Here is a 16,624-nt window from a genome sequence, read left to right as displayed (position 1 = left end):
CTGGCTTAATGGGCACTCCGTTTCTTTCTGGCGTGATAAAATGTTCTGCAATTAAATTGTGGTTGCTGTTAATTGCACAACAATGTAAATGTACTGGAAGTCAATAAGTGAACATTTTTAAATGGTTAAAATGGCCAATTTTACCTGAATAAAAATATGTATCTTTTGGGTACTGGAGACACTAACCACAGGCCTTGCAAAGCTTAGTCCTGTGGGCTGTTACAGAAGCATCCGCTGTTACAGTAGTCCTGTTACCTGTTACAGACAGGTAGGGGAGCAACCCAGAAACTCTGCCTGCCTCCACAAGTCACGCATGTAAAAATACACACATCAAAAAGCCCTGTATGGTTCACACCCTTGAGAGGAGGGGCCGCCATATCCTACCACAACATTGGTTTTCCTATGTCTGACTACTTAACTATTTGGTAAACTTCTCAGGGTTCTCACAAGAATGGGGTGACTTGGTGTCTCATAAAGTAACTTTCTCATAAAGTTTTTCATCAGAAAGGAGCTAAACCAAAACTAAGGGCAGAAATCCACAAAAGCACAGTAAACCCATGCCTTGCAAGAGACACCTTGCACTTCCACTATGATTTATTCCTCAAGTCTCTGGACTTCCTAAAAGAAAACTTAATGAAACTTAGATTCGGTGACCACGTTAAGGAGGAATGAGTGCCTCCTGGTGATCGTCTCAACAAAGACTGTCCAGGGATCAAAAGGTTCCAGGTTTATTTTTGTTACAGCTGTTTCCCTACAGTGTTTAGAAGTAAAACACTGGAAGCCATCCATCAATCAGCTCCTGTCCCTAATGCATTGAGGAGAATTCAATGACACTGGACACCTGCCACACTGACCGCTCCTCATACAGGTCCCCAGACAACCGGGCAGAGTGCCTGGCTCAGGACGGCAGCCAATAAACACTTGTTATCGAAGCAAGAGTTATACAGTTTATCAGGAAAATAAGCAGGAGAAAGTGCTAAGAAGTTTCCAGGAAAAAAAAAAAAAAGGTCAGGAAAGAGAAGGACTTACCCTCTAGATACAAAAAATGTGCTCCACATCTAAAATACTTAAACAGTGTGAATTAGAGGGGAGGAAAGAGTGAGCTGTAAAATTTAAAATCCTAGTCCTGAAACAGCACCAAACACAGAGGCCTGCATGCCAGAGAAAAGTGTTTCAAATCTGCAAGTAAGCAAAGGCACTGGGCACCTAAATGTTCATTTTGGTCCCACCACTGTGGTGGCCACCAGTTGGGTTTATACTTCTTAGGGAGATTTTATACAAACATTAACACTATGATTAAATGTAAAAAGCAGTAATTACTAAAAGTACTAATTAGACAAGAAATATAATTATAATGAAATAATAATTTTAAAAGCCAAAATAAGTTTAAAAAATTATGACTGTAACACACAAATATGGGATAAATCAGTTAACAGTTGGAATAACTCTAAATAAAGTAAATCAGGACGCTTACAGAAAGTTCTGGACCATGTGATAAACTGTAAGAGAGAAGAAATAATACTTTTCAAGTGGGGAAATGTGTGGTTAGTGGCAAGAAAACGTGTTGTAAATTCAAGTGCCTACAGAGGCCAGGCAGGCAGTGAAATGGGGGAGTCGATGGCAAGAAGGTGGGCACGAGCTCGGTGGACGCTGCCACCCACCTAACAACTCGGCCCTGAGGCTGCCAGATCATCCGCCTCAGGACATCACAGACACCTTGAATTTAGGTCTGAAATAAGCCAATTTTAAAGTGCTGGCAAGTAACTCTCCTCTCCAACCTGCCCCCCACAACCTCCACAGAGACCAAAGGAAACGCCTGGGGCCTGGAGAAGCACCGCGGGGTGGGCGCCCATCAGCGCAGCTGAGACACCAGAGGGCTGCATGCCAGGGCGAGCGCGGGTAACAGCTGGCCCCAAGCCAGGGTGCCTCCCTGTGTTCAAGGACCCAAGAAGTCGGACTCAACCAAACAGGGTGACAAGTAAGGCTGCCCGAGCTACAAAGATGGTGCTGGAACGTCCCCAGGCCACACAAGAGGGTCTGCCTCCACAGAGTTTCAGCATAGCCTACGTGGGTCTGGGTTGGAGAAAGAGGGCAGGCAGAACACACGCCTGCATGGTGGAGAAACCCAAGTCTGGTTTTTAAAGCTCTGATGAGCCACGGGACCTCTCCCTGGGAGAAAAGCGTAAGAGATCCGAGCAGAAAAACCCTTGCAAGTTTGGGCTTCTGAGTGGCCCTTCAGCACCTAATGGATGGAGGGACTGACTCTGCCAACATCTCCAGCCACTGACGCTGAGCAACGGCCTAGCTGAAGGGGGGAACAAGCCCCACTAAAACCCCAAACACTAAAATTAATTCGAAAACAAGGAAAGAGGCCAGGCGCCGTGGCTCACGCCTGTAATCCCACACTTTGGGAGGCCGAGGCAGGCAGATCACCCAAGGTCAGGTGTTCGAGACCAGCCTGGCCAACATGGTGAAACCCCGTTTCTACTAAAAATACAAAAATTAGCCGGTCATGGTGGCAGGCGCCTGTAATCCCAGCTACTCGGGAGGCTGAGGCAGGAGAATCACTTGAACCCAAGAGGCAGAGTTTGCAGTGAGCCAAGATCGCACCACTGCACTCCAGCCTGGGGGACAAGGGCAAGACTTCGTCTCAAAAAAAAAAAAAGAAAAAAGAAAAGAGTCCAACAAAAACGACAAAACCAAGAAGACCACCAGGTAAAATTCCAGTCTAAGACAGCAGACCCAGGACACCTGTCCACGTTCCCGCCCTTCCAAAGTTGTTTCAAAATAAAAGAACCCTCAAAACACCAGCGAAATGTGTCCTTTCAACTGAGTCCAGAGAAAGAATCAACAAATACCAAGACCTGGGGAGGAATATGAACAATCTTCAGGAGAATTGAGGGCATTTCTCAAACTGCAGGCATTACCACTACAGCACCAGTTTCTGCCTGCCCTGATCCTGTTATTAATATTTTTCTTTAAATCACCTATGATTTACATAAATATTTTAAACGAAATTTGATATCACTACGGTAAATGGAAAACAAGTGTTGCTTTCTCATTAATAGGTGGTAACTATAAAAATAAACACACTAGGCCGGGCACGGTGGCTCACACCTGTAATCCCAGCACTTTGGGAGGCCAAGGTGAGCGGATCACCTGAGTTCAGGAGTTCGAGACCAGCCTGGCCAACATGGTGAAAACCTGTTTCTACTAAAAATACAAAAATTAGCCAGGTGTGGTGGCGGGCATCTATAATCCTAGCTACTACTTCGGAGGCTGAGGAATGAGAACCCCTTGAACCAGGGAGGCAGAGGTTGCAGTGAGCCGAGATTGCACCACTGCACTCCAGCTGAGGCGTCAGAGTGAGGCTGTGTCTCAAAAATACACACACACACACACACACAAATATAGGTTGGTACAAAAGTAATTGCCATTTTACCTTTAATGGCAAAAACCTCAATTACTTTTGCACCAACCTATAACAAAACAAAGTTATTAAAGACTAATATTACTTCCTGCTCTTTTTGTTACAATAGGAAAATAGCCTTTATTAGAGAGGTCTTTCAGACTAGCACCACATCAAGATTTTCTCTTTGATCCGATCAGGAATAGTAAGAACTGAAAAGGGCAGTTTGAATCACGGTGCGACTAAGGAGTAGATGGTGGGATCTCACCATGGGTCTGATTAGCCCTTTCTCTGCCTTGCTTGAGCTTCAGCAGAACTCGAAATGGCTGACGGTAAGGCTGGGAAGGACTCCGGAAAGGCCAAGACAAAGGCAGTTTCCCGCTCGCAGAGAGCCGGCTTGCAGTTCCCAGAGGGCTGTATTAATCAACACCTGAAATCTAGGACGACGGGTCACAGACATGTGGGTGCAACTGCCGCTGTGTACAGCGCAGCCATCCTGGAGTACCTCACCGCAGAGGGACTTGAACTGGCAGGAAATGCATCAAAAGACTTAAAGGTAAAGTGTATATTACCCCTCGTCACTTGCAACTTGCTATTCGTGCAGATGAAGAATTGGATTCTCATCAAGGCTACAATTGCTGGTGGTGGTGTCATTCCACACATCCACAAATCTCTGATTGGGAAGAAAGGACAACAGAAGACTGTCTAATGTATGCCTGGATTCCTTGTTATCTCAGGACTCTAAATAAAAGAACAGCTGTCCAGTGTTGGTGATGCCAGTGGACTATATTTCTGTGAAAAACACAATTTTGTCTTTTTGTAATTCTATTTGGGCAAGTTGGAAGTTTAATTAGCTTTCCAACCAAATTTCTGCATTTGAGTCTTAACCATATTTAAGTGTTACTGTGGCTTCAAAGAAGCTATTGATTCTGAAGTAGTGGGCTTTGATTGAGTTGACTGTTTTTAAAAACTGTTTGGATTTTAATTGTAATGCAGAAGTTATAGTAACAAACATTTGGTTTTGTACAGACATTATTTCCACTGTGGTGGATAAGCTCAATAAAGGTCATATCCCCCAAGAAAAAAAAAAACAAAAATAAAAGAACTGAAAAGGGAGTCATGACCTGACTTCTATTTCAATGATGTTTACTGCTGGGCTGACACCCTGTCTAAAATCATCTCCAGTGGTGCAAATGCCACCGAACAAGCATGACAGCAGTGGGGCCTCAAACCCTTCCCCAAACCCACAGTCTACAAACAGCCTTTCCACCACCATCCCAGTTGGAAAGAAATTTATTTATTCCCCCAAAATAAAATCCTAGAAACTCTCCAAAAAGGGTGGGGTGGGGGGCAATCTGCTTAAGGAGAACAATGAGGGGGTTGGAGGTCTGCAAAAAAGTAGAAGAGAGCTTGGGGTAACTTCAAACTTCCAAACCAGATCACAGTACAGGTGACGGGGAACGGAAAAGGAGGGTAATAAGAAAGGCAGCTTCACTCAGGAGTAAAAGCCACAGAAAGCAATGAGCCACCCTTTGACGACTGCAGGGGGTTCTCACAGTCCTGCTTCCCCCACCACCACCTACTCCCCACCTCTGCAACCTATATGCAAACCAGCCTATTCATATTCCTTGCATACTAGAAGAGAACCTAGAGTCAGCCCTGCCATTTGAAGTTTGGGCCTCTTGCGGGAAAAGGCTGTACCCACAAACAAAGAGGAAACCCACACTAGGTACTTAGGAATCCAGTCATTCAGGACTGCACAAGAACGGCCAAGCAAGATCCAGAAGTTCACCACTCGTGTCCTTACACGAAAAAAATTTACTCCAGGAGGGATTCCAGGAAAAAAAAAAACAAAAAAAACCCAAAGATGCCAAGGCAAAAAATGATACAAGATTGAAGAAACAGCAGGACAGGTTTTCTGACCTAGGTTCTAACCCTGGCTCTACAATAAATACACAATCAGGCCAGGTGCGGTGGCTCACGCCTGTAATCCCAGCACTTTGGGAGGATGAGGCAGGCAGATCATTTGAGGTTGGGAGTTCGAGACCAGCCTGGCCAACATGGTGAAACCCCATCTCTATTAAAAATACAAAAATTAGCCAGGTGTGGTGGTGCACACCTGTAATCCCAGCTACTAGAAGGCTGAGACAGGAGAATCGCTTGAACCTGGGAGGCAGAGCTTGCAGTGAGCTGAGATCACGCCACTACACTCCAGCGTGAGCGACAAAGCAAGACTCTGTCTACAATAAAATAAAATATTCTTATCTTTTGATTCTATAATTCAACATTTATGATTATTTCTTTAAAATGAAGTTAAAGATGCAATCAATAACTTAGTTACAAAGATGTTCTAAGTGTTTCTAACAGGAAAATACTGCAAAAAAAACTTATTTTAGTACGATAAAATGTTATAATCGACCGGGTGCAGTAACTAATGCCTGTAATCCCAGCACTCTGGGAGGCTGAGTCGTGCGGATCACCTGAGGTCAGAAGTTCAAGACCAGCCTGGCCAACATGGTAAAACCCTGTCTCTACAAAAATACAAAAATTAGCTGGGTATGATGGCAGGTGCCTGTAATCCCAACTACTCGGGAGGCTGAAGCAGGAGAATCACTTGAACCCGGGAGGCAGCAGTTGCAGTAAGCCGAGATCACACCATTGCACTCCAGGCTGGATGACAGAGCAAGACCCTGTCTCAAAAAAAACAAAAAAAAAGTTATGGATAGGGCGTGGTGGCTCATGCCTATAATCCCAGCAACTTGGGAGGCCAAGAAAGGCAGATCACCTGAGGTTAGGAGTTCGAGACCAGCCTGGCCCAAATGGCGAAATCCCATCTTAAATAAAAAAAAAAAAAATTGAAAAAAAAAGTTATAATCATTCTAACTCATGTTTTTTAATATCTGAGATGTTGGAAAAACATCAAATGTGTATTTGAATGCCATTTCTGTATAAAATCAAATGTATAGGTATATGTATATGTATATACATGCGTCAGAAAAAAAAAGAATGCATAGATAAGCAGGTACACAGAAAAAGTCTAAAAGAATGACCACTAGACTACCAACAATGGTTATGTGGGTGTGGGAATCATTATGTGGGACTAATCCCTTCTACACTACATAAAATATTTGTATAATTTTTGAACTTTTTCAGCATGTTTCAGTTTTGTAATAAGGCAAAACAAAGATAATGGTAAAAGTTGGCTTTGAAGATTACTTAATGACATGGAGTGAATTCATTCAAGAAGAGTAAATGAAAAAAGCAGAATATGAAACTGTAGATAGGCTGACCTTTCCTTTAAAAATGTGTATTTATATGCACACATAAAGGAGAAAAAAATTTATACAACAGCAATATAGAAATAATGATCAAATCTGGGCAGTATAATGAAATGGAAATTTATGTTTTTTCCCTATATTTTATGTCCCCCAATAAATCTTAGAAACAGAGTTAATAAAGTCAAACAGATTTCTCTGTTGCATGGCTGCAAAGGATCTTTGAAGTATTAATCTGCATCGTCAACGTCAAAAAACAATATGGCCAACAACATTCCCAAGCTAACTTGGCTACAGAACCCTTTCCAAAGATTACTGTCATGCTCTTCCCATTGTATCACGTCCACTGAAGGGACTAAATTCTGGGAAATGACTGAAACAATGGCAATGTAACTTAGAAAGCCTTAGGGAAAAATCTGGGGGGAAAATCATGATTTAAATAAGGATTACTTTATAATTCTCATTTACACTCATAATTTAAATGAGGGTTAAAACTTCAGGAGCTCCTCATAGTACCATTTCACAAAGCACACTTCAAAAATGCTAAATTATTGATGAGATATGCTTTAGCAAGTTTTGCTTATTAAAATGCTATAAAAATGCCAATTTTAAAATTGCTTGATGTAAGATAGGTTCCACCTATATTACTAAAACTGATATTGAGACAGGTTGAGAACGGAAAAAGTTGGAAAAGGAAGATGACTTGGTAAGGGAAGAGAAAAACAGAGGATACACAAATAAAAACAACTGTAGAGCACTAACTGCTACAAAAGATCCTAATCAGGACATAAAATATGTCTACCAAAGGTAAACTGGATCTTGGTTCTGATGTGGGGAGAGGCAGACTTGTGCACTGGCAGCCAGGAGAAGGAGCATGGTAGAACCCAGGAAGGAGGCTGCCATGGTCCCAAGGGGATGAGGGAAAAGCACATTGCCAGGACACAATGATGCAGTTTCCAATGACCGGGGCTCAAGCTCTACACTAACCTGAGCTACTAACATCACTCGCCTGAGACGATCCCAGTGGTTGGCAGACACACAGAGATAAACTTCTTTAAGGCTGAGAAGCAGTAGTGAGCAACACAGAACAGGCAGCCAGACCATCTGGGTTCAAATCCTAGACCTGCTCCTCAGCAGGAAAGTTACTTAAATGTCTGTGCCTCAGTCTCCTCATCTGCAAATTGGGAAGAGTAACTGTGCCTACCTAACAGGGCTGTTATGAGAATTAAGTGAGTCAATATAGGTAAACTGCTTAGAACAGTGCCTAACACGTAGTATTTTATCATTAAAACCAATAATAACTCACACTTATTAGTCGTTGATTGAAAAGGTGTAAGAACCATATAGACATGTAGCACCCTTGTTTAAATAATGATTCTTTTTCCCAGATGTTTGTCCTAACACTTAACAAGTCATATTGCCATTGCCATTTTCCACTAAAGGGACTAAATTTTCATTGTATGATACAGTAGAAAGTACGGGCTTTGGAAGCAGGCAAATCGGAGTCAAATCTCAGCTCTTCCACATATTACTAGCTATGTGGTCTTCGACAAATCATTTTCTGAGCGTGAAAAGACTCGTTTGTGGAGGGGAAAAATAACAATACCTATCCTCATAGGGCTGCTGTGAATACGAAATGTAATAACTTAAGAAAAGCAATCTTTTCTCCCTTAAATTGCTGGTGGAGTTTAAATTGGTACTACCCTTTGGGATTGGAATTTGGCAGTACGTACTAAAAGTTATACGAGAATACACTTCATTTAACCTTCTTTCACTTCTATGAATATCTGAAAGTTAAGATGCTCTTGGCATTACTAAAATTAAAAAAAAAAGGAGGGGAGAAACAACCTAATTCTGCAGCATCCTAGGGGAATGCTTATGACAAAGGGAAAAAGCGGGGCCCAGCATGGTGGCTCACACCTGTAATCCCAGCACTTTGGGAGGCCGAGGTGGGTGGATCACCTGAGGTCAAGAATTCAAGACCAGCCTGGCCAACACGGTGAAACCCCGTCTCTACTAAAAGTATAAAAATAGGTCAGGCGTGGTGGTTCAAGCCTGTAATCCCAGCACTTTAGGAGGCCAAGGAAGGCAGATCACCTGAGGTCGGGAGTTCGAGACCAGCCTGACCAAAATGGAGAAACCCCGTCTCTACTAAAAACACAAAATTAGCCGGACGTGGTGGTGCATGCCTATAATCCCAGCTACTCAGGAGGCTGAGGCAGAAGAATCACCTGAACCCAGGAGGCGGAGGTTGCAGCAAGCCGAGATCGCACCATTGCACTCCAGCATGGGCAACAAGAGCGAAACTCCATCTCAAAAAAAAAAAAGAAAAAAGAAAAAGAAAAAAGCGGAGCATACACATGCTCATTATGATTACATTTTAAAAGATTCTGTTGGGTGGAAAAAAGGCAAGAAAATAGTATTGAGATAAATTTATTTTTACCTATTTTTAGATATTCATTTTTGTACTGGAAAAACAGCAGAAACACCAAAATATCAATAAATGCCATTTTATTTCTTCCTAGTGCTTTCCTACATTGCAATGAACTCCTTTCCTGCATCACAGAATTGTCTCTGATGAACACGTACTCATTTTATAACAAAGTCAGTTATTTCAAAACAAGAACATAAGTGTATAGAAAAAGAAAAGACGAATAAATTAAATGAAATGCTAGGACCGTTTTTTTTCTATTTTCCAAACTTCCTATAGTGTGGTTAACGTTACTTTTATGATGAAAAGAAACATTTTTTAAAAGCATCCTCTCTTAAGCTTGTCCCTCCCTAGTTAATGCCTAGCTTTCCTTTTTAGCTAAATTTGTTTTTTGTTTTGTTTTTTGAGACAGAGTCTCGCACCCAGGCTGGAGTGCAATGGAATGGCATGATCTCGGCTCACTGCAACCTCCGCCTCCTGGGTTCAACTGATTCTCCCTGCCTCAGCCTCCCGAGTAGCTGGGATTACAGGCGCCAACCACCACGCCCGGTTAATTTTGTATTTTTAGTAGAGATAGGGTTTCACCATGTTGGCCAGGCTGGTCTCGAACTCCTGGCCTCAGATGATCCACCCGCCTTGGCCTCCCAAAGTGCTGGGATTACAGGCGTGAGCCACTATGCCCAGCCGCTAAAATTTATGAAGAGTATATTCCTTGGAAGTTTCAATAATACAGCCCCCAAAAACTTAAGACTGGTGGGGAAAACTGTGTCCCCAAGAGTAAACGAGCTGTTCAGGTTTGGGCAACCCAGGCCTGGTTACAGCAGAAAAGTATAAACACTAAAGCCTGCCTTAAAGAAGAGAGCCAAACAGTTCCTGGCCCACAAACAGAAAACCAACCAAAACAAGATGATCAAACAGGAATTTCCATTAAGGTACCAAAAGAGAAGGGCTGCTGCCACCAAAGGGAGGCTCCATAGCAGAATGCAGAACTTTCCAAGAGTGATTGCAAGGCAGTCCCCTGATTCCCACAGTCCTCTCAGCCAGGTCAGGGCTACAGACAGTGGAATGTGAGGGTTCCCTCCCATGAAGACAGGACAGGAGGAGGGGGCTTTGTGAAGTGAACCCTTGAGGGGCTGTGAGTACAGCCACACCTTCATACCAAGCTGAGGTAGGGGCTCGATGGCCTATTTCATGCGCTAAATCTGTGACCAGCAAGGGTACAGTGGATCTCCAACCTGGGAAATCTAGAGAGCTGGAAAAGCCGTGCTGAGCACTGGGACCCACATGCACAGCCAGGGCAAGGAACACGCAGTCCTAGCCAGGCTGTGCGCGAGAGCCAGCAGAGGGTCTTAGGTTCAAACAACAGTGCCCCCAGGCAGGCCAAAAGGACTCCAGCAGGAGGAAACTATAGGGGGATCTAAGTTCCTAGGCGCTGAGGAGTCACCAAAATAAACTGGCCAAAATAAATCGACCAAAATAAAGATGCAAACCCCCAGGTCAAGGAGGCAAAAGGGATAGAAGTCGGGAGTCTCTGAAGAGCCCACTGAAGCACCTGCAGGACACAGGGTCGGCTTTAACTACGTGCGAGGCTCAGGGAGCCACAGAAGAACAATCTGAGAGCCTCACCTCTCCTTCCTCCTCCTATTCCACTCAATCCAGAACCTAGTGAAGTCAGACACAAGAAATCTGAGGGACAGAGAGGAGCCGAACGCACCAGAAGCCTGTCACACCACTTTTTCGGACAGAGATGGTTGCCAACTACAAGTCTTAACTGGGGAAAAAAAGGGGGGAAAGTCTTATCTTTGAATGAAGACTGAAGTGTTAATATATTGAACTGGACACTTTTAATTTTTAAATGGAGCCTACATTTCAAGACTTCTATCACCTAAGATCATCACCTTATGTGGCCTTTTACTTCCTACTGAATCCTGAGAACCTAGGAGACCAGCTGGCCCACAGGAGTGCTCAGTAAGTATCTGCTGAATCAGTTAATTAAAGCATAAAGGCTAAGTCACAAGGCCTGACAGCTTTTCATAAAAGCAAACAGCTCCCCAACTGAGTGTATTTTAAAGAGACAGTGAAGGTGGGGCATGGTGGCTCATGCCTGTAATCCCAAGACTTTGGGAGGCAGAGGAGGGCGGATCACCTGAGGTCAGGAGTTCAAGACCAGCCTGACCAACATGGAGAAACCCGGTCTCTACTAAAAATACAAAATTAGCCAGGCGTGGTGGTACACGCCTGTAATCCCAGCTACTTGGGGGGCTGAGGCAGGAGAATTGCTCAAACCCAGGAGGCAGAGGCTGCAGTGAGCCAAGATCACGCCATTGCACTCCAGCCTGGGCAACAAGAGCGAAACTTCACCTCAAAAAAAAAAAAAAAAAAGAGACGATGAGAGGCAAAAATAAAGATTTATTTGCATCATCTCCCACACACTGAACGCATACTTAAGAAAGAATGTCAGTAGGAACACGGTTTGCTCCTTCATGAGAACACAAAAAAGAGAGCCTCAGGACTCAATGTTGGTGTCCATTTTAGCAGTATGCAGGGGACAGGGTATTCAGGTTCCGAAGGCAGGATCCTAAGCTGGAACGAAGGTGGAGAGTGCAGGCCTCAAATGACCCCACCAGTCCTGAGGGCTCACCCAGCTCTACAGTGAGACAAATGTCCACACCACAGGCTGACACCAGTGGACCTTAGGCTCATCAAACTTCTCTAACTGCATCTGGCCCAAGGCTCCCTACCAAATGTTTTGGATCAAACAAGAGTTTCACTCAGAGTAGCTCAATGGTATAGCGGGACGGAAGCAGGCCACAATGAGCCCAGAACAGGGCCCCGCCATCGAAGAGTAGCAGACTAATTGCACAAGGCTAAAAAGTGAAGGGAGGTGAGAACAGGGAAAAAATAAGGGAAGATCACCTTTTAAGAGCTGGAAAGAAGGTGGTCAGCAGTTGGGAAGGTACATGATACAGTTGTTGGATGGGTTTTACTTTTGCATTTTTAAGAACAGGCTCAGAAGAAGGATCCAGTTAATACTACTTAAACCTGAGTAGTTACTATGGCGAAATTCTAGGAGCTCCACACATACTAACTTTTCTGATCTTCCTTCCCATCAAGAAAGCATCTGAAGTACAGGTAGTCTCACTTGCAGGCCTGTGTGCTACACCTCTATACTCTGCCCTCTCACCAAATAAGGATGCAACCCCCAGGTCAACGCAGCAGCAGGTAAAGACTCCCAACTCAGGGAGGGGTGCCACTAAGGCACCCGCAGGAGAAAGCATCAGCTGTAACCACGTGCCAGGCTCATTCCTGCAGGAGAGAGAATGAAGGTAAAGAAAAAGCAAGAGTGGTGCTAGAAAAGACAGGAAAGAAAGAGTTCAGAATCGGTGGAGGGTGGGCCTCAGGAGAAGGCTGCTTCATTCTTCTGGATTGGAGGAAAGGAACAAAGCTGAGTGTGGACAGAAACAAGTCAGAGAGAGGGAGCAGGAAGCGGAAGGAGCACCCAGGTGATGGCCCCGATTTTTTGGATGGGTGAAGAGTGAGATGGTGGGTGAAGAGATGGGGAGAGACTGAGAATAGCCTTGAGCCGAAGACAAAATGGAGGTAGCATAGGGAGATGACTGAATCCCAGAAACTTAGCTGAGAAATGAATACCAGAAACTTAGCTGAGAAACGGTGCCAAGGGCCCAGACTTGACCCCATAAATCAATGCAAAGTTAGGGTTTTGCTCGATGAGCACCACAGAACAGACGTGCCAGGTCTCCGAGAGTCTGGATGAGACCATGGCTCCAGTAATGAACTACAGGTTCCAGACTGGATATGAAGAAAGAGATGCCACAAATGGGCTGATACACCGGAGACAAGGAGGGATCAGAGGCTGGTGAGCATAGCCATGGTGGTGAGCAAAGCCAGGGAAGCGGCTGCGGGACGCGTGATTCCGTGGAAGAAGGCACATCCATCCGCTGGACTAGGGGAAGAGACGCAACTCCTCCTACAGAAGCCCCCAGCTCTGCCTACTTTCTGCCTCCTCTTTCTCTATCCATCCCTTACATGCTGGAATGGCCTGAAGGTCTGTCCTCAGCTTCCAACTGTCTCCCCACCTCTGGAGTCCTCACTCACACCCACAACCTAACTCTCACCTACTCATGTCCAATCCAGTCCAGCTCCGGATTTCTTTCCCCAAGTGTCCCGAGTACCTCTGACCGGACTCTGCAAACCCCTCAATACTGCACAGGTCCAAAGCTGAACTCATCTTCTCTCGAAATGAGCTCCTGCTTCTCTGCATTCCCTCTCTAGTGACTGGGAACGTTACCTATCCACCCAGCTGCCCAGGCGGTAAAGCAGAGTCAGCTTCAACTCCTCCCTCTCCGCAGATCCAATCAGCTTTATTGACACAACCTACCAGAATACACATCTTCAGAATCCTTCTATCTTGAGAGCTTGTTTGGAGGTTCTAGCAGGGGAGCGCAGCTACTCGTATACCCTTGACCAAAGACCGGTCCTCCTCTATCGGGGATGGTCGTCCTCTTCGACCGAGCGCGCAGCTTCGGGAGGGACGCACATGGAACGGTGAGGGAGGAAGGGGACACCCGCCTAGCCAGCCAGATCAGCCGAATCAACTCTGGCGATCAATGGGGTGACAGATGTCGCAGCCAGATCGCCCTCACATCCAAGAATCCTTCTATCTTCTCTCATCAGCGCACCAGACTCCATTCTCTCTGCCCTGCCTGTGGCTGCCCTCCTGCCTCCATCTCAATCTGTTTGTCCATTAAAATGTCCTGGGGTGGGGGGATGTGGAGACTTTAAAAATACACATTTCTTAAAACAAAAAATAACAGGTTTCTGACACTCATGCTAGCTCTTCTGAATCTGACCCTCTGGGGAGGAGACCCAGGAAGGTGTACATTCAGAAAACACCTTGATTGATTTTTTTGCAGCTGGGACAGGAGCAGCGTTTGACAACCACCGCTCCATGACCAAGAGTAACCCCTCCTCTTCCCTCCTACAGCAATGAGAAGCATACCTGCCCTGGGCCCCGGATCCTCACCTCCTCACAACTCAGTCCTATCACTCATTCCTGTCTGTATCTTCAACCACACCCTTCCCACTGGGTTTTTCCCAACACCTTTTAAACAAGCTAAGCCTCCTCTCCACTTAAAGAAACTCCCCCGGCCAGGCACAGTGGCTCACGCCTATAATCCCAGCACTCTGGGAGGCCGAGGCGGGCGGATCACGAGGTCAGGAGATCAAGACCAACCTGGCCAACATGCTGAAACCCTGTCTCTAGCAAAAATACAAAAATTAGCCGGGTGTGGCATCACACACCTATAGTCCCTGCTACTCAGGATGCTGAGGCAGAAGAATTGCTTGAACCCAGGAGGCAGAGGTTGCAGTGAGCTGAGATCACACCACTGCACTCCAGCCTGGCGAAAGAGCAAGACTCCGTCGCAAAAAAAAAAAAAAAAAAAAAGAAACGAAACTCCCCCTTACACCTGCGGCCACCTCTAACCACAACTCACTCTCTTGATTCTCAGAACCGAGATCTTCAAAGCACTTTCCAAGCTCACTGTCTCCATTTATGTCCCACTCACTCCTCACTCATTCCTCAGCTAATTATAATCTCACTTCTCTCCCCAACTACTGGATGAGCTTTTCTGGAAAGGTTCTGGGGGGGCCTCTTTCTTTCCCACAGGTCGCGCTTCAGGCCCGTTTTGAAAATCTCTGCAGCGTGTAATGCCATCAGCCACTCTCCCCTGAAATTCTCTCCTCCCGGGTGTCCCCCTACTTCCTTGGCCATTCCTCAGTTTTCTTCCCTGGAACCTACTCTTCTCCCTCTTTAAAGTTTAAAATGTTCACAAGTTCTGTCCCTAGTTCTTGTCTCACCTTCCACTGTCCTCTGAAAGACTTCATCACACATCTCTTAGGAACTGCTCACTCCAGCCATAACCACCCCTAATTCATTGCTTCCTGCCTCTCTGCCAAGCCCTGTCCAGGCTCTGTCCCTCCCAGAGGCCTTCTCCACACTATGATGCCTGCCAAACTCTCAAAAGTCAGCCCAAATATTGCTACATTGGGAAGTCTTCCTTAACTGTGCCTCCCCACAACCAGCCCACCCCCTGCAATAAACCCACAGCACCGAGCACAGACGTTCTTTTTTAAAAAGTTTTGCCCCAATAGACACTGAACTCCTTGAGGGTGGGAACTATACCTGGAAAATATCAGGCATGCAATTAATGTTGACTGAGTCCATCATTACACAGTAAACATACTGTGAGGTAAATAGGAGCTTATTAATAAATGCAGTGAATGATACACATATTACTCAACGTAGAGCTGAGTGACAGCATTGGTCTACAAGTAAGGAACCTAAAATAAGTCATGATCACTAATCCTACGCACTTTTACCCGCTCATAATTGCAGACAGCAATATAGTTTCAAGCACTTGAAACAGGCACGGCAGGGTGTTTTCAACTGCATTGTGTCTGAAACTGTATTGCTGTCCCCTTTCTTCAAAATGAAGAGTTTTCAACAAACTCTGATATGGCTTGCTCCTTCACACCATCTGGGCCTCAGCTCAATGTCACCTTCCCGGCTACCCTCCGTGACCATGCATGCTAAAGTGGTCCTCCACCATAACTTCGGTCTTTGCAGTTACCCTCTCATTGTCTTCATGTCACTTATCACTATGTGAATCATACTGACTTGTTAGCCTGTTTGATGCTGGTCTCCTTGATCCTGCTTATTACTTTATCCTCTGTATATCAACAGTGTGTGGCTGATATGGGTACTCAACAGACACTTGTTGAATGGATGAGAGAGAAAGGCAAGTTTAACACTAAAATACTATTATCTACTAACCACAAAACGTGGGAAACATGCAGGTGGTAGGAAATGGCAGGGATTTATCCCTGGAAAGGGACTGTTATTCACCACCCATGGGGGTAGGGCTAGGTACACGTATCGTCCTTCTTTCAGATTCTTGCTCAGGATCAGAATTTTGATTTGCTAAAGGGTCCCTCAACTTATCTAAAGGAAATCATAGGCAGTGGCTCACGCCTGTAATCCCAGCACTTTTGGAGGCCGAGGCGGGAGGACCACTTGAGGTCAGGAGCTCAAGACCAGCCTGGTCAACATGGCAAAACCCCGTCTCTACTAAAAACACAAAAATAGCCAGGTGTGATGGTGGGCACCTGTAATCCCAGCTACTTGGGAGGCTGAGGCGGGAGAATCGCTTGAACTCGGGAGGCGGAGGTTGCAGTGAGCGGAGATCCACCACTGCACTCCAGCCTGGGCGACAGTGAGACTCCATCTCAATAAATAAATAAATAAATAAATAAATAAAATAAAACAAAGGAAATCACTTCTCCCTCAGTGGGTAGCTTCTCCAGAGAAAAATGTTAAAGTTGACACACAGCCTTTTCTAATGACCAGTCCTGGAAAACTGTGCCTAAGCTCCGTCAGCACTGTAAGCACTGAGACCAGGACCTGTTCGTTGCTGCATTCCCAGCACC

General features: G+C 45.2%; 1 protein-coding gene and 1 pseudogene across 2 annotated transcripts in view; one reads left to right on the top strand and one right to left on the bottom strand.

Annotated features, from left to right (window-relative positions):
• UBAC2 (UBA domain containing 2) overlaps window positions 1–16,624 on the bottom strand; it is a 185,902-nt gene that overhangs the window by 164,298 nt on the left and 4,980 nt on the right. The gene's annotated exons all lie outside the window — the stretch shown is intronic.
• LOC129393657 (histone H2A.Z-like) lies at window positions 3,675–9,261 on the top strand (annotated as a pseudogene).

This window comes from Pan paniscus, chromosome 14 (assembly GCF_029289425.2).
Source record: "Pan paniscus chromosome 14, NHGRI_mPanPan1-v2.0_pri, whole genome shotgun sequence".
NCBI classification, from domain to species: Eukaryota; Metazoa; Chordata; class Mammalia; order Primates; family Hominidae; genus Pan; species Pan paniscus.
This window is presented reverse-complemented; position numbering and strand designations above follow the sequence as displayed.